The 13,814-nt window shown below is 38.6% G+C and overlaps 1 protein-coding gene across 4 annotated transcripts in view; it reads right to left on the bottom strand.

Moving 5' to 3' along the window:
* Nucleotides 1-10,913, bottom strand: part of plekhg4 (pleckstrin homology domain containing, family G (with RhoGef domain) member 4) — a 99,299-nt gene extending 88,386 nt beyond the window's left edge. For 3 of the 4 annotated variants that reach the window (XM_077228829.1, XM_077228830.1, XM_077228831.1), the window contains exon 1: nt 10,716-10,913. The gene's annotated coding sequence lies outside the window, so the exon portion shown is untranslated. The remainder of the gene's footprint in view (nt 1-10,715) is intronic. The other variant, XM_077228834.1, reaches the window with a different exon arrangement.
* Nucleotides 10,914-13,814: the final 2,901 nt, after the last annotated feature.

Raw genomic sequence — 13,814 nt, 5'->3', positions numbered from 1 at the left:
AGCTCATACATATTTACAGCAGGTTTACACACACAACATCCAGAGTATCTTGCAAGGGGAAGGACTACCTCTACAGGCCAGAGTGAGTGTGTGTGTGCTTGATGTCTTGTGATGTAGAGGTCTGATAATCATAACTGATCAGCATAACAGCTTTCAAACAACAGAAAGAAGGAAGAAATAGTAAAAGAAAGAAGGGAATGGGGACAAATGATCCCTGCAGCTGTTTTCTTACCTTTAATGGTAAAAGAGGCCATAAATAAGGAAGACTACAAACCTCTGTCTCCAGACATACCGAAGATAAGAATCAGTGTATGTGTTGAAAAGGCAGTCTGCAAATGAGAAATATAACTCCTGACACAAATTAAGACAAATATTGGAACTTGAGTCTTATATCTTTTTAATGATGTTTGCCTGATTATTTTTGTGATTTGTTTGACATTTATGACCTAAAAAAAACTGTCAAATAGAAAATGTTTAGTTTAGCAACTTACATCTTATCTCGCACTTGACAGACCGTAAACTGAAGCGCGTCGAGTCGCTCCTTTACTGTCTATTAGTCGCTCTGCTAAAAGCAAACATAAAGCCCGCCTACTTTGATTTGATTGGTCATCTCAAAAAGTCTGACATTAACGAGCAGTGACAGACCAATGAGGCTCAGATGAATACACACACACACACACCCTGTCTTCTGTTTGTTCTGATGTGCTTGACGCCGCTGCGGAAGAACGCGCTGATAACAAGACTGAAGTGAACACTAAGGCTTATCATCACATATTTAAAGATTGAAAGGAAGAAAACATGACAGAGTAGCATGGCGGATATCGCTCATATAATTTTTTTTGAAGACGTAGTTAAGGCGGCAGGCGTGTGTTGCTTAGGCGGGTGCCTTAGTTTCAAAGTGCTGCGGGAAACCCTGCCTCTAGTCATTTGTAGTAATTGTGGAGGTTGTCTGTGATCTTAATCCTGTGTAAATCGGCCATGTATGTAATTTTAAAGTAAAAATTCCCCCCCAAATGACCTACCATATTTCGCCGAACACCGAGGTCCTGTGATAATATTATTCCCGTGTGAATCGGCATCTCTGTGATTTGGCGGGGTCGTGTATAATTTTTTCAAGTTTTTTGTTTCCTGTGCGCTTTTTTATGCAGCTTTTGAAAAGAATGGAGGCTGTGTTGGAGTGTTTTGATAGTATTTTGGGTGCTGGGTCATATCGCTATACACCATACAACTATACAATTTGCAGAAAGAGAAAGCTGAAAACCATCAGAAGAGCAAAAACAAAAAGAATGATTAGATGGAGATGATAACACGTAGGCTATGCAGCATGCGGTAAGGATCATTTTTCTGTTATGATATATCATACAGCTAGACCTATAACGACAAGACATTTCCAAGCAATAGCCTATTGACATCATAACCGGGAGATAAGTCAGTAAATTCGACAAAAATCACAAGCTTCGCTTATCCCGTGCGATGTGGGGGGGTAATTTCTAAATCACAGGAGGTCCCCAGATAATACCAATCCAGTTCGAATAGTGCTTAAGCTGCAAATCTCCAACATTGTGTTTTATGAACCCAAATAGTCTCACAAATGTTTTTTACTCACCAACTAGACTAATACTACCTACCAGTAAGGACCAAATACAGATCCTTCTTTAAGCTATACATAAAAAAGTACACATCAAGAAAACATTCATTACCTAAATTTGCTAAATCATCCTATCCATAATACTCTAACTATTTCTGCCATATCTATATTTGACAGAAACAGCAAAATGAATATGATAGCGTGCCCTTCTTCTGAATATAGCCATTATCTTTGGAATTCCACTTAACATAAAAAACAGCTTGCATCCAGAGTCAGTGAAACAAAGTGATTGCTGAAAACATAACATTACTTAGTGCACCTTTACAATGACTTATTACTGGCATTTACTTTTTGCTTCCACACACAGACTCTCGAGATTTACAAACAAAGATGATGGAAAAACAAGACTGTCTGTCCTGCTCTGTTTCTCCAGAACTCAATCTGATTAAGTGATTAAACATGAAAAGACATCCAGTTGGTCTGGCAGGACTGACTAATGCACTGCTGATACCAGTTAACCTGAAGCCCTCTGTAGAGCCTTCTGAGAGGCTCAAGGGACAGAGAAACTGACTTATTTTTAGATTTATTAGATTACACAGTTTATATAAAGAGAACAAGCGAGAGAGAGAGAGAGAGAGAGAGAGAGAGAGAGAGAGAGAGAGAGAGAGAGAGAGAGAGAATATAACACATGACTGATCAAAACAGGACATGCTTGTTTCATTATATGATATGGATTGACAAAAAGCAGTAACACTGATAGAACCTTAAATTAGAAGAAAACAAGACAAACTGGCGCAGAGACTGCTGGAATAAACACTCATGTGTTCTCATAACAATTACATCAGTTCGTGCCAATTTCTGTTGCAGGAGGAGAACAGTATCAGGTAAACTTAACAGCAATATAGAGAGACAGAATAGACAATCTGAGCTAAACCCATATCAGCAACGATAAACAAAGATTAAACAGATGAATGACAAACACATGTAACATTCTCTGAATGAATATGCCATGCGTTTTCTGAAAAAATCTGAGAGAGAATGAGCGTCAATGAAGAAAGAGAGTCGTCTGTTTTCCTTCTCAAGTGGAAAACAAAGAGAGAACCATCATAGATCCAGGTGTGCTAAAAAAAAATATGCACTTTGTTATTGTGGCGAACAGGACAGCCGAGGGACGTGAGAGAACGGCGCGAGGCCGGCGGTGCGATTGATAATGAGCAACACCTGTGAAGCACACCGGTCTCGCATCTCTCACGGAGGAGCGGAAGCATAAAGGTGGAGCGATGACGTTGATGATCGAGAGAGGAACAGGCCTGTATTTTAGTTGAGTTTTGTTTTTTGTATTTGTGTTTTATTTTGGCCAGCAGTCGTCCGCGAGGGGCTGCTGGCCGTTATGTTTATTTTGGGTAAGCCAGCAGTCGTCCGCGAGGGGCTGCTGGCGGTATTTTAGTTTGTTTGGTTTTATTTTAATAAAAAAATAAAAATAAAAAAAATAAAAACTCAACTAAAATACAGGCCTGTTCCTCTCTCGATCATCAACGTTGTCGCTCCTCCTTTATGCTTCCGCTCCTCCGTGAGAGATGCGAGACCGGTGTGCTTCACAGGTGTTGCTCATTAGCAATCGCACCACCGGCCTCGCGCCGTTCTCTCACGTCCCTCGGCCGTCCTGTTCGCCACAGTTATATTTTAGCACATATAAAATATATGTGCTATATATTAGAGCTCGACTGAAATGGATTTTTGGGGGCCGATGCCGATACCGATAAAAAAAAGCCTGATACCGATATATCGGACGATATTATTTATGTGTACAGTAGCAATATTATTTATGTGTATTATAGTACAGTACCAGTCAAAAGTTTGGACACACTTTCCTATTGGTGTGTACAAACGTTTGATGGGTACTGTATATAGAATACACAGTATTTAAACAGAATAAATATATAAACGTTTTGCAATGATCACTCAAATGTGGTGATCAAACACTTGTGTGACAAATTTTGTATATTATTGCTTGATGAAAATTGCTTGATGTTGTAACGTAGCGTTATAGGCAGAATGAGCTTTAACACTGTGTCTACACACCGGACGCGGCCGTTATTGCTCGCGTCACAACAGCTGTTTACCCGAGACGCAGAAAAGCACCCGTTACAGAGCAGAATGGACCATTCGTTTACTCGTTCGCGCCACGCATTTTAATCAATGTTTAATCAATCAATTGCCTGGATTTAATCAATAAGAAGTAGGCTAAATATAGCAGACAATATAATCAGGACTTCTCAGCTGCACGCTTGCAATAGTCACAAGCTCACACAATACGTGACAGAGGCTGGCAGCAGAGAAATCAATTCAGTGAATTACACAGCGCAAATCAAAAGTAATAGTCTACTTCCCACTGGATGAAGAAGGGTTGGCTCTCAACAAAACATATAATATTCATTTTATTTTATTTTTCCTGTTCGCATTTATGAGGAAAAAACGGACGTGACAAGCTCCGAAAGCGGCACTAAAGTGCTTTAAAATGTTTCATCAACCAAATGCCTGGACTTAATAAATAAGAATTAAATATAACAGACAATAGATAATCTCGGAGGCGCCGGCGAGTGAACTGCAACTCGTCTCATAAATGAACCGAAACTCAGCGTATAGACCTGAGAAATATATCTATTGAAAGGTCAAAACGAAAGAAAAACTGCTCTCTGCTTGTGTAATCCTTCTGAAATGTACATTTCTCTCTGGCGCGTTCAAAGATCGCGAGTCCGCATCCTCAACTTCATCTTTGCAGCCCACAATGACTGAAAACACTTGTTATTAATAAACAATTAAAATGTCTCCTTGCTATATTTGATGTATTCATATCATTGCATTTGCCAGTTCATTGTGACAGCTTTTAGGTGCTTTATTGGCAGCGCCACCCTTACATGAATCACCGCACGCCGCATTTTTTTAAAAAATTCATTTATCGGCCATTATAAATGCCGATACCGATAGTTATGAAAATGCCGTATATCGGCCGATAATATCGGCTCCCCGATATATCGATCGGGCTCTACTATATATATTACATATATAGCTTGTAATAAATGGAATACAAATCCTTGATATTTTTTGTGGGTTTACCAGATTGCTGGTAATTAACTGTGCCTTTAATAAGTGCAGTAGCATCTGCTAAATAACTACTTACTACCAAATCTCCTTACATAAGAGTAGTTCAGCTTCAGCTCCATCTTTTAAATCTGTTTGTGCCACTAAGTGTTTAATGAATGGACGGTTAACCACAGCTAGACATCCTTTTGTGGACATAAGCATCAGAAATCCTCACTGTAAATAATAAGTCACCACATGCTCATAAGTGCACCTGTAGTCTGAATAGTTCAATAAAACCGGAGCATACAAGTCAAATAAAACAGTTAAGAATGCTTCTTTTACACTAAGGTAAGGTAAAAAATGATGGGAAATATCTTTAGGTGCTCTGCCAATCACCTATTGAGTCTAACATCACTGTTTTATGTTTGACATGAGTAAACACACCCTGAACACATTTTCAAATCATTCTGGGAAACACCTGAGCGGTTTGCGGTTTAAATGAAATCTTTTGTGAAGGCAGTGAACTGAAGTGTTCTTTATACAGCATGATGTAGAGTTTTTACTTTAGAAACAACAAACAAAAAATCAGAAATCAGAAAAATCTTTTAAAACATAAGAAAAATAGCCAGAAGTAAATGTAAAACATTTCAAAATGTTTCTGAATTCTTTATAACAATGTCACTAAATAGCTTTCCTGTTATAATACTTTATAAATAAATTAATAAATAAATAAATTATCACACTGCTTTAGGCAATATAACAAAAATAGTTGGCTTTGGCTAAGTAAAAATTATTACGCACAATAATAATAATGACAATACAAATAATAATGATTTATTGATGAATTTACTAGTAAATATATTACTGGGTTACTGTTTGTGCATGCAAACCGATGGGCAAGGACCTTCCCATGACACATGCTTATGTCACCAAAGCATGTAAAATGTGTCACATCAGTGTTCAGTCAGTTCAGCCGAAAAGCCATTAAGACTCACCAACATTATTAACCCCTAACCTCAGCTTCACAGAATAAATGATCCAGTCTTCAAAGAAAATGAGTTTCCTTCATAAATATCAATGATATACCTGCACCATGTACATTTATTATGATGTCTATTTGAATGATGGGCCTGGATGGGACAGAAGCCACTGTGGGAGGAAACGTCACCGTGATAGTGATTATTTCCATACATTTCACTTATTTCACAAACAGTCACAGTCAAGAACTGCACCCCAATATTTCACACAATATCACGGTTTCTCAATTTCAAGTACACAAAGAACTGACTTGCGTCATATTGCAAGTGGACGCTCCCCACTGGTGGTGGTGGAGGAGAGACCCCCCTAATATGATTTTAAAGCGCTTTGGGTGTATAGCAGTTCAGTCTTTTCTAGACCTGTAAAAGTCATGTAAATATAGCCTATATATAAATGCCTCATTCATTCATTCATATGTGTACTACTCATTTGAAATATTACAGTTATCGCCAATACTGGTACATTGAGACACCCCTAATTAACATAATAACGATATTTAATTTTTTAATTATCACGATTATCATCAATACCAATATCTCGTGACACCCCTACTACACACATTCATACTGTATAGAACATATTTTTATCTGTCTCAAAGTACATTGTATTAAAAAGAAGTACCTACTCAGAGAGTATGCAATTTTGGATGCAGCCAAAGACAAATTATGTATCATTAAAGGGCTGAACACTATTGTTAGGAAGTGTATTAGTAATGTGATTTAGGGATAGATATTCACTAACAGGTGGAGCCCTGATGACTTCACTCACCTGTGACTAATCAGAAGGGTGCTTTTCCATGCGGCTTCGCCATGTCCTAGACTGTTTCCCCATTCCTTATTATACCCCAAATTTGGGCAATGCAAGGACCTTGAGCCAAGTAACTGGATCACCAATGACTCAGGTTTTCCGCATCATGATTACTTGGTAGTGCGCTGATTGATTGAGACACACCCTAGGCCTCACAGTGTGAACACAAGTTCACCTAAAATGGGAACTCTCTCTGGGCATCTCCAATCTGACAAACACAGACACATGCATACACTTTGTACTTAGAACTGACTCCAATGTTATTTTTAATAGCTATTTTCCCTAGACTATTTTCCCTCAACCTTTTTGACTCATTGTCTTCAACATTTTGTTTAATTAAAAAAAATATTTCTCACTCACAATTTCTACCTGATAAAATATTTTAAAGCTTGACAAAACGGTATTACTTAAAATATTTTAAGTTTTCTTAATTTTCTGATGCCCCCCTCTGGTTGATAACAACTTCCCTAGACAGCAACCGTTCATGTTATTATCCCAGCTGGGCCTCTAACACCTTAAACAATGATTTCAAGACATTATTCTTTAGTGAATGAAAAAAGAGAATACATTTAGAATATAGGTCTTTGTGAAAAAAGCATACACCAAACTCCAAATTATTCACAGTGAAAACTTTCTGACTACTAAAAAGAAACCAAATTGGCAAAACATGAGTATGACTCCTCTAACCTCTTAACCACTGGGTGACAGGGATGAAGGGATGTTGGGAGTCATCAGAGAGAGACTCAGTGTTACATTACTGCAGGATTGAGCAGGTCCACCCAAGCCCAACTGAGCATTAAATATATGTGGCTTTAGTCACTAAGTTCAGTGTTATTCTCTAGACTGCTCTCTCTTCACCTCTACCCTCTTTCATTGTTCAGATAACGCAATCTTTATTTTGTTATCTAAAACATTATTTAGGCAGAAAGATTGAGTCACTAAATGAACAGGAGACAACAGGAAACAACAGGCCTTCATTGCGATGCAGGAGAGATTCGAACCAGATCTGGGTTTTATGAGCATCTGTTTTTGTTTTAACACTCTGCTAGTTCTTATCAGATATTCCATTCATAAACGATGTGGAGAAACTGAACAACATGTGAACGTAAACAAGAGTTAAAGTTTTCGGCAAAATATTACAGTCTGACCACCCAGAAAAAAGGTCAAAATATTCCTCCTTTCCAACTGCCATCCCACAAAGACAAATAAATAAATAAATGTGTAAAGATCGCTTAAGATCTTCTTTTTTTCATCCATGCATTACCAGTCTGAATTCATTTAAAAGGCCAAGGACTGCCTGTCAAAACCTCTTGTAATCATGCTCAAGGAACTTCACTCACAACTAAACAGATGTTCAAGGTGTCAGGCTAAATTAATAAAACTAAATGAAACACTACTGAAATAAATGTAATAGACATTGTGAGAGAATCATTTCGTGATATCAACATTAAATCCATATTGAGTGGAGTGCCAATGCTAAATCTGTTCTGGTCCCACTCTATCTTCCCTGTTGAGAAAACCGAATGAGACCTAGATGCCATCACTGGGGAAATCACCAGACTGTTTGTCTAATTTAACATGAAACACATGATATTCAGAGATAAAGAATGTGTGTGTGAGAGAGAGAGATGGGATCTACTTTTGATTTGAATAGAAAAGTGAAGAATATATCCTGATGTCATGAAAATCAGAGAAAAACCAGAGCCAGGGCTAAGTGTCAGAGAAAACCTTCCCTAACCTAGTGCTTCATTTCATCACATCACATAGTTAACCGCCAACTGTTTTTCAGTTTCTTTCTCAAATCTACGTGTAAGCAAAGCATGAGCACATAAGTATTAGGGATATAGACGGGAGAAGGCAGATGGTTGGAGCTTCAACAGAGGAAATTGAAATTTAAGGCAATATTCACTATTATCTGCTAGAGACATTCTGCAATATCCTGTCCCTGGTTCTTCCCCTCACTGTTCTTTTCTGTTCAAGCAAAAAACAGACTCATAATCACCCATAATACCATGCAGCAGTTGTCTGGGGCCCTGTGAGGTGGGTCCTCTATGGTAGAGAGGGGGCCCACCCATAAACATTTTGTCCTGGGCCTGTGAATTTTAGTGACAGCTCTACCAAGCAGTGCTTATTTTACCCACATGACACTGATAAAAATGTCAAGGGGTCTTACACATCTACTTTGAGGCCAATCTGTGATTACTTCAATTGGTGTTGGCAGTCCAAACATGCATTCAAATGAGATAAATACATTCATGTGCCTCCACAATCTCTCGGCAACAAAGTTCATATCATAAAACATAGTTTTCACTTGGAAAGACTTATCTATAAAGCATGTCTTTCCTAAATATTTTCACTGCAACACATAAGATCAATTCCTCATTTTGGAGTGATGATAAGAAGTCTGCAGGACAGAGCAATAGTGTGGGGATGTTTCCCACACTTTCAGTGCCCTCTGGGTCAGACATTGTACCTTCAGGTCCAGCTGTAGTGCGTAGAAGCACCCAGCCGTGACGGCACCGCACTGTACACACACCAGAACAGGGTTCACAAAGGGGTCTCAACCTAATTCAGAGTAATAAACCTTCACCAATTGGCCATCTTAATGATTTGATCCAAAGGATCATCTTCAAGAATAAATCAAACATGCAGAAACTCAAAGGGGTTCAGTCCAGGGTAACAGGGATCTGGTGGGGGCACCAAGTTTTTCAGTTCAGTCCTCCTACACTTTGTTATGAGTGCAAGGCCAGTGTAAATTTAAAGTGCGCTTGGACTGGGGTGTCAAACGGGCTGTAGCACTATTAAATCAACAGTCACATTCATCCTGCCAACCCAAAAGTTCAACAGCCATTCATCTGGACTCCTCATTGACCTAGCTGATGTAAGAACGGTCTTCTTTATGTGTGAGGTTAATGGTGTGTGAACTCAATGCAGTCACGGCACACAAAGTCTTAACAGGGCTATTTAAAAAAAATACTGAGCCGTGCAGGCATCTGTCAGTGCGCACACACACAAGGACAACGCTAACACCACCTATCACTGTCTGTATATAAAAAAGTAAAAAAAGGTTTATATTAGTACCGAACAAACACTTTTAAAGTATTAGAATGACCCAACATTAAAAATATAAATAGAATAACAAATGTATGAGGTATCGACATGATCTGTGATCAAGTGGTTCTCTACCAGAGGGCCCACTAGGAGCGCCGGGGGACACTCAATGTTATAAAATAAGACAAAACAGGCATTAAATTAAGCTAAAATAAAAATTAAATAAATAAATAAATGTAGCCCTCCATCCACCATTTTTTCTTTTGAGGAACCAGGGTTCCCACGTTCTTGAAAACCCTGGATATATATATAATATGGTCTCATTTTAAAAGTGTGATTTCTTGACCTGTAAAAGTCATGTAAATTACTAAAACTTATTGGGCTATTTTATAATGGATATACATTTCTAGTTATGCCAAATTCTAAAATATTTTATCAGATAGAAATTGTGATTACAACAAATATATATATATATATATATATATTTAATCCTTATCCAGTAAATCACAAATTCAATTAGCTCCTAAAACTTGAAATCCTGACATTTCAAGAATTTTAATTTCTGCAGCTACTTTATTGTACATGAACTATGAGTTCCCAACTTCCCATAGATTCAAATAAGTTTTGAAAAAGAAAAAAAGGAGTCCTTTGAATATTATTGTGCACAATGTGGGGCCTTGGAGGTTGAGGACCACTGATCTAGGAGCAGAGTATTATGAGTAATTTATATGTTGCGGCTACCAAAAAAAAAAAGAAGAAGCTAAATTACAGTCTCAAATATTTTGTAACAAAAAAAAAAATGCTAAAAAGGTATTTTGGCCAGTTAACCACTGTACACATTTTTCATTATATATCCATATACTGCACATTCTCATCAAAAATCAAAATAGAAAAAAAAGAGCATGTTATTTACAGTCTCAACATTCCAAATTCAGAGAGCAAGAAAAATATTAGGTCAGAGATGAAAGGAGGGGAGGACACAGAGAAGGCACGCAGAAGTGAGGGAAAGAAACTATCAGGATGACTTGCTTGGGCATGGAGAGCTGTGACTGCAGGCTGAGTAAGTGGACAGGCAGAATTCCAGAGACAGGTGGAGAGAGAGACAGAGAAACAGACAGACAAAATGTTTAATCTGAGAGTCACTTACCCCCAAGTAGATTCTGGACTACTACGAATACAGCAGCTCTACACTAATCCAGTCTTCAGTCCTACAAGATCACGCTAATCAGAAAACAGACAGTCTCTGAAGACCCTCCAAGGTAATGCTGACAGCATGTGAGAGAAAAAAACAAAACACCCAGTGAGAAACTCATACACACACTGAGATTGTCTGTCACACTGTGGTAGCTCAGCAGGGGAAAACTCCTCCCCTTTCCCTTCTGTAAAACCTCCCTCTCTCTCCCTCTCTCTCTCTCAAGGAGAGTAAACTCCTTTATTTGTCTCTTTCCCTACACCAGGGGTTCTCAAACTTTTTGTGTGTGTGGACCACTATTTGAAATCAAGAATTTTCAAGGACCACCTCATAATACACATAATAAAATATGTCTACACACAGTTCTACCTGAATTAATCCGCACCTCTAAATAGGCTTACTAGCACTAAAACTATAACTGGTCATCACAACAGGCTTGTTAAAGGAAAGTTTACTACACACAACAGCTGCCACATATTTAATTTATTTATTTACTCAAGCACTCGAGGGCATAATCAGGATGGGGGTAGATGGGGTTGTTTCATGACGATTAAATGTCTTTTTTTCATTGGTTGTTGCGTTAAATCTTCCACAGATACAATCGTGCCATTTTCGGATTGGTTATTGTGTAGCTCGACTAACAACACCAGGGTGGACGCGCTTGATTCCTGACGGTTCCATAGTTAGAGCGGCGTGGCCAGAGAAATTTTGGGAGCTGCGGCATATTAAATATATTATAAATAGTTTTTCTGCGTGAGAAATCCAATGTGTGTCGGGAGTGCGTGACAAAAGACCGAAATGAGTGACTGTTACGCTCAATGTGTGACACTTGAGAGCCCTGATGAAGAACCTGTTGCTATCCACCGATCCATGTTGTGGTTCTAAGGGCACTGAACTTGAACGTCACGGCCGAGCGTCAGCCTATTTTAGTAATCACACAATAACTTGTTTTTACTTTTTATTTTTTTATGGGAATTTCCTGGTAAAATGAAGGTAAAAAAATATTATTTTATATTTTATTTTGCCTTTCCACAGACCACCTGCAGTACCCTGACGGACCACTAATGGTCCGCCAACCGCATTTAGAGAATTGCTGCCCTACACTGTTCCCAAATCTGACAGTTGGAGCATGTGAGACTTTCCTATCTAAAACAGTGAGTTGGGAAGACTTCGACATTACAATAAGAGTTACTTCATGTTCATAGACACAAACAAACACGGCACTGCCTTGTGTGCACACCACCCACACGCATACAGCCAAGCCAAAAAACGTGCACTGAAACCAGGGGAACATAGTCATATTCAAATTACGCCATTCAATTTGTGGTCTTTGGAAAGTTCACAGGCACAAGACATCTTGATATACAACCCTTAACAAAACAGCCCTAAAGTACACTTGCCTTCACACAAGAAATCTACTAGGCTGCAGGATGGACACTGTGCCAAATGAAAATAAATGGAAGAACAAAAAGGAAAATAAAAAAGAACAGGGAATGTTATTTAACATTGAACTTTGTATCTTTGAAAGTTGTTTAAAAATGACTTTTGGTGGAAATGACTTCAGCATCAAATTTTCCATAGCCACTTCCTGTATTTCTACAGAATCATTTTGCAATGCATTTATCATGCTGAAGCTTCATCATGTCATGTCAAGAGACAGTTGTCTCTGATGCTGTTCAAAATAGATCTCCCTTTAGCTTATGATGTAAACAACACTAAAACGTGCACTTGATGGATCACAAAACGGATGGAACGGTTTCGAACTCTGACAGAACAGGTTGACCCACCTCTTTATGTCAACAGAAATTGCCAATGAAAGGTGTGGATGTGACACAGACACAAAGAATAAGTAACAAAGGCTTTTTCTAAGATCTGTTGAAGCTTGCTTAAACACTGACTTAAACCAGACATGTCACATAAATCCTTCTGCTAAAGGTCATCAGAACAGAATACAGGCAGGAAATATCAGCTGGAGTCAGACTTTATAAAGACAGTACCATCGCGGTGCCATCTTTGGAAAACAGTCTCGACCAGTCGAACCACGAACGCAGTGCTACGAGCTAGACTGTGACTTGGAATCTCACAGTTCAGCTCATTTAGCACGGCGTTAGTGGTTCGACTGGTCGAGGCTGTTTCCCAAAGATGGCTCCTGCCTGTATACGCGATGGTACTGTCTTTATAAAGTATATTATTATTAAACTGTCTGTACACTTACAAAGTTCTCAGTGGTTCGGTTTGTATGTAGAGACCCTCATTAAGCTACCGTGTTAGTGTGGGGCTATTTTAAGCCTTGTTAATGGTATTAACTAGCGATCTCTTTTTACTCCCTATTTTGAATCCCTATTTTGAACACGAATATGCTTATTTTTTCAACTGGAGTTAAGCTCCTGAAGGGAAACTAGAGTGATGGCACAAGCTGGTCTGGAAAACACATAACACATATTAAATCTACTCAGTTTCTCACTCTGTAAAACACTAGAATACTCAGGACGCTCATCATGGCGGATGGTGCTGACAACTGGGCTGTCTGAACTTAAGACAAGGGGTCTCCTGTGGCACAAAGCGTGTCCTGCTTTTCCCCTTTACTCCGGATCCGCTACAACACTCAGAGCACACATCAGAATGTCATCTTTACCTTCTGAGAGATTCACTGTCATGATCTAGTGTCAAGTGTGCTTCCTGTCTGGGGTATCTATAGACATGCTGCTGATGGCTCCAGTTTTCTCTGTGTTATGCATTTGTTCTCACCACAATTTTAAAGTTTCACACATTAAAAAAAGAATTAAAACAAAAGAATAATAACCAACAAGGACAGAGAAGTCAGAACAATAGGAATCCAAGTAATCGGGAATTTCATGAGAAAAAAAAAATTCACCACATGGATTCATCGGATTTAAGTTTGTTAATCTTTTAACACGCAAATTTATTGGTTTACGAATATTTACAATGGTCCTACTTTGCCCAAAATATTAGCTGAAGTTTCGCTACTATGACCGCACAAATTTTGTCCGGTACACATCAGATTAAGAAACATCAAACATTGTACACTAACAC

This window comes from Siphateles boraxobius, unplaced genomic scaffold, assembly GCF_051911475.1.
Source record: "Siphateles boraxobius isolate OS27281-9 unplaced genomic scaffold, OSU_SipBor_1 130, whole genome shotgun sequence".
Lineage (NCBI taxonomy): Eukaryota > Metazoa > Chordata > Actinopteri > Cypriniformes > Leuciscidae > Siphateles > Siphateles boraxobius.
This window is presented reverse-complemented; position numbering and strand designations above follow the sequence as displayed.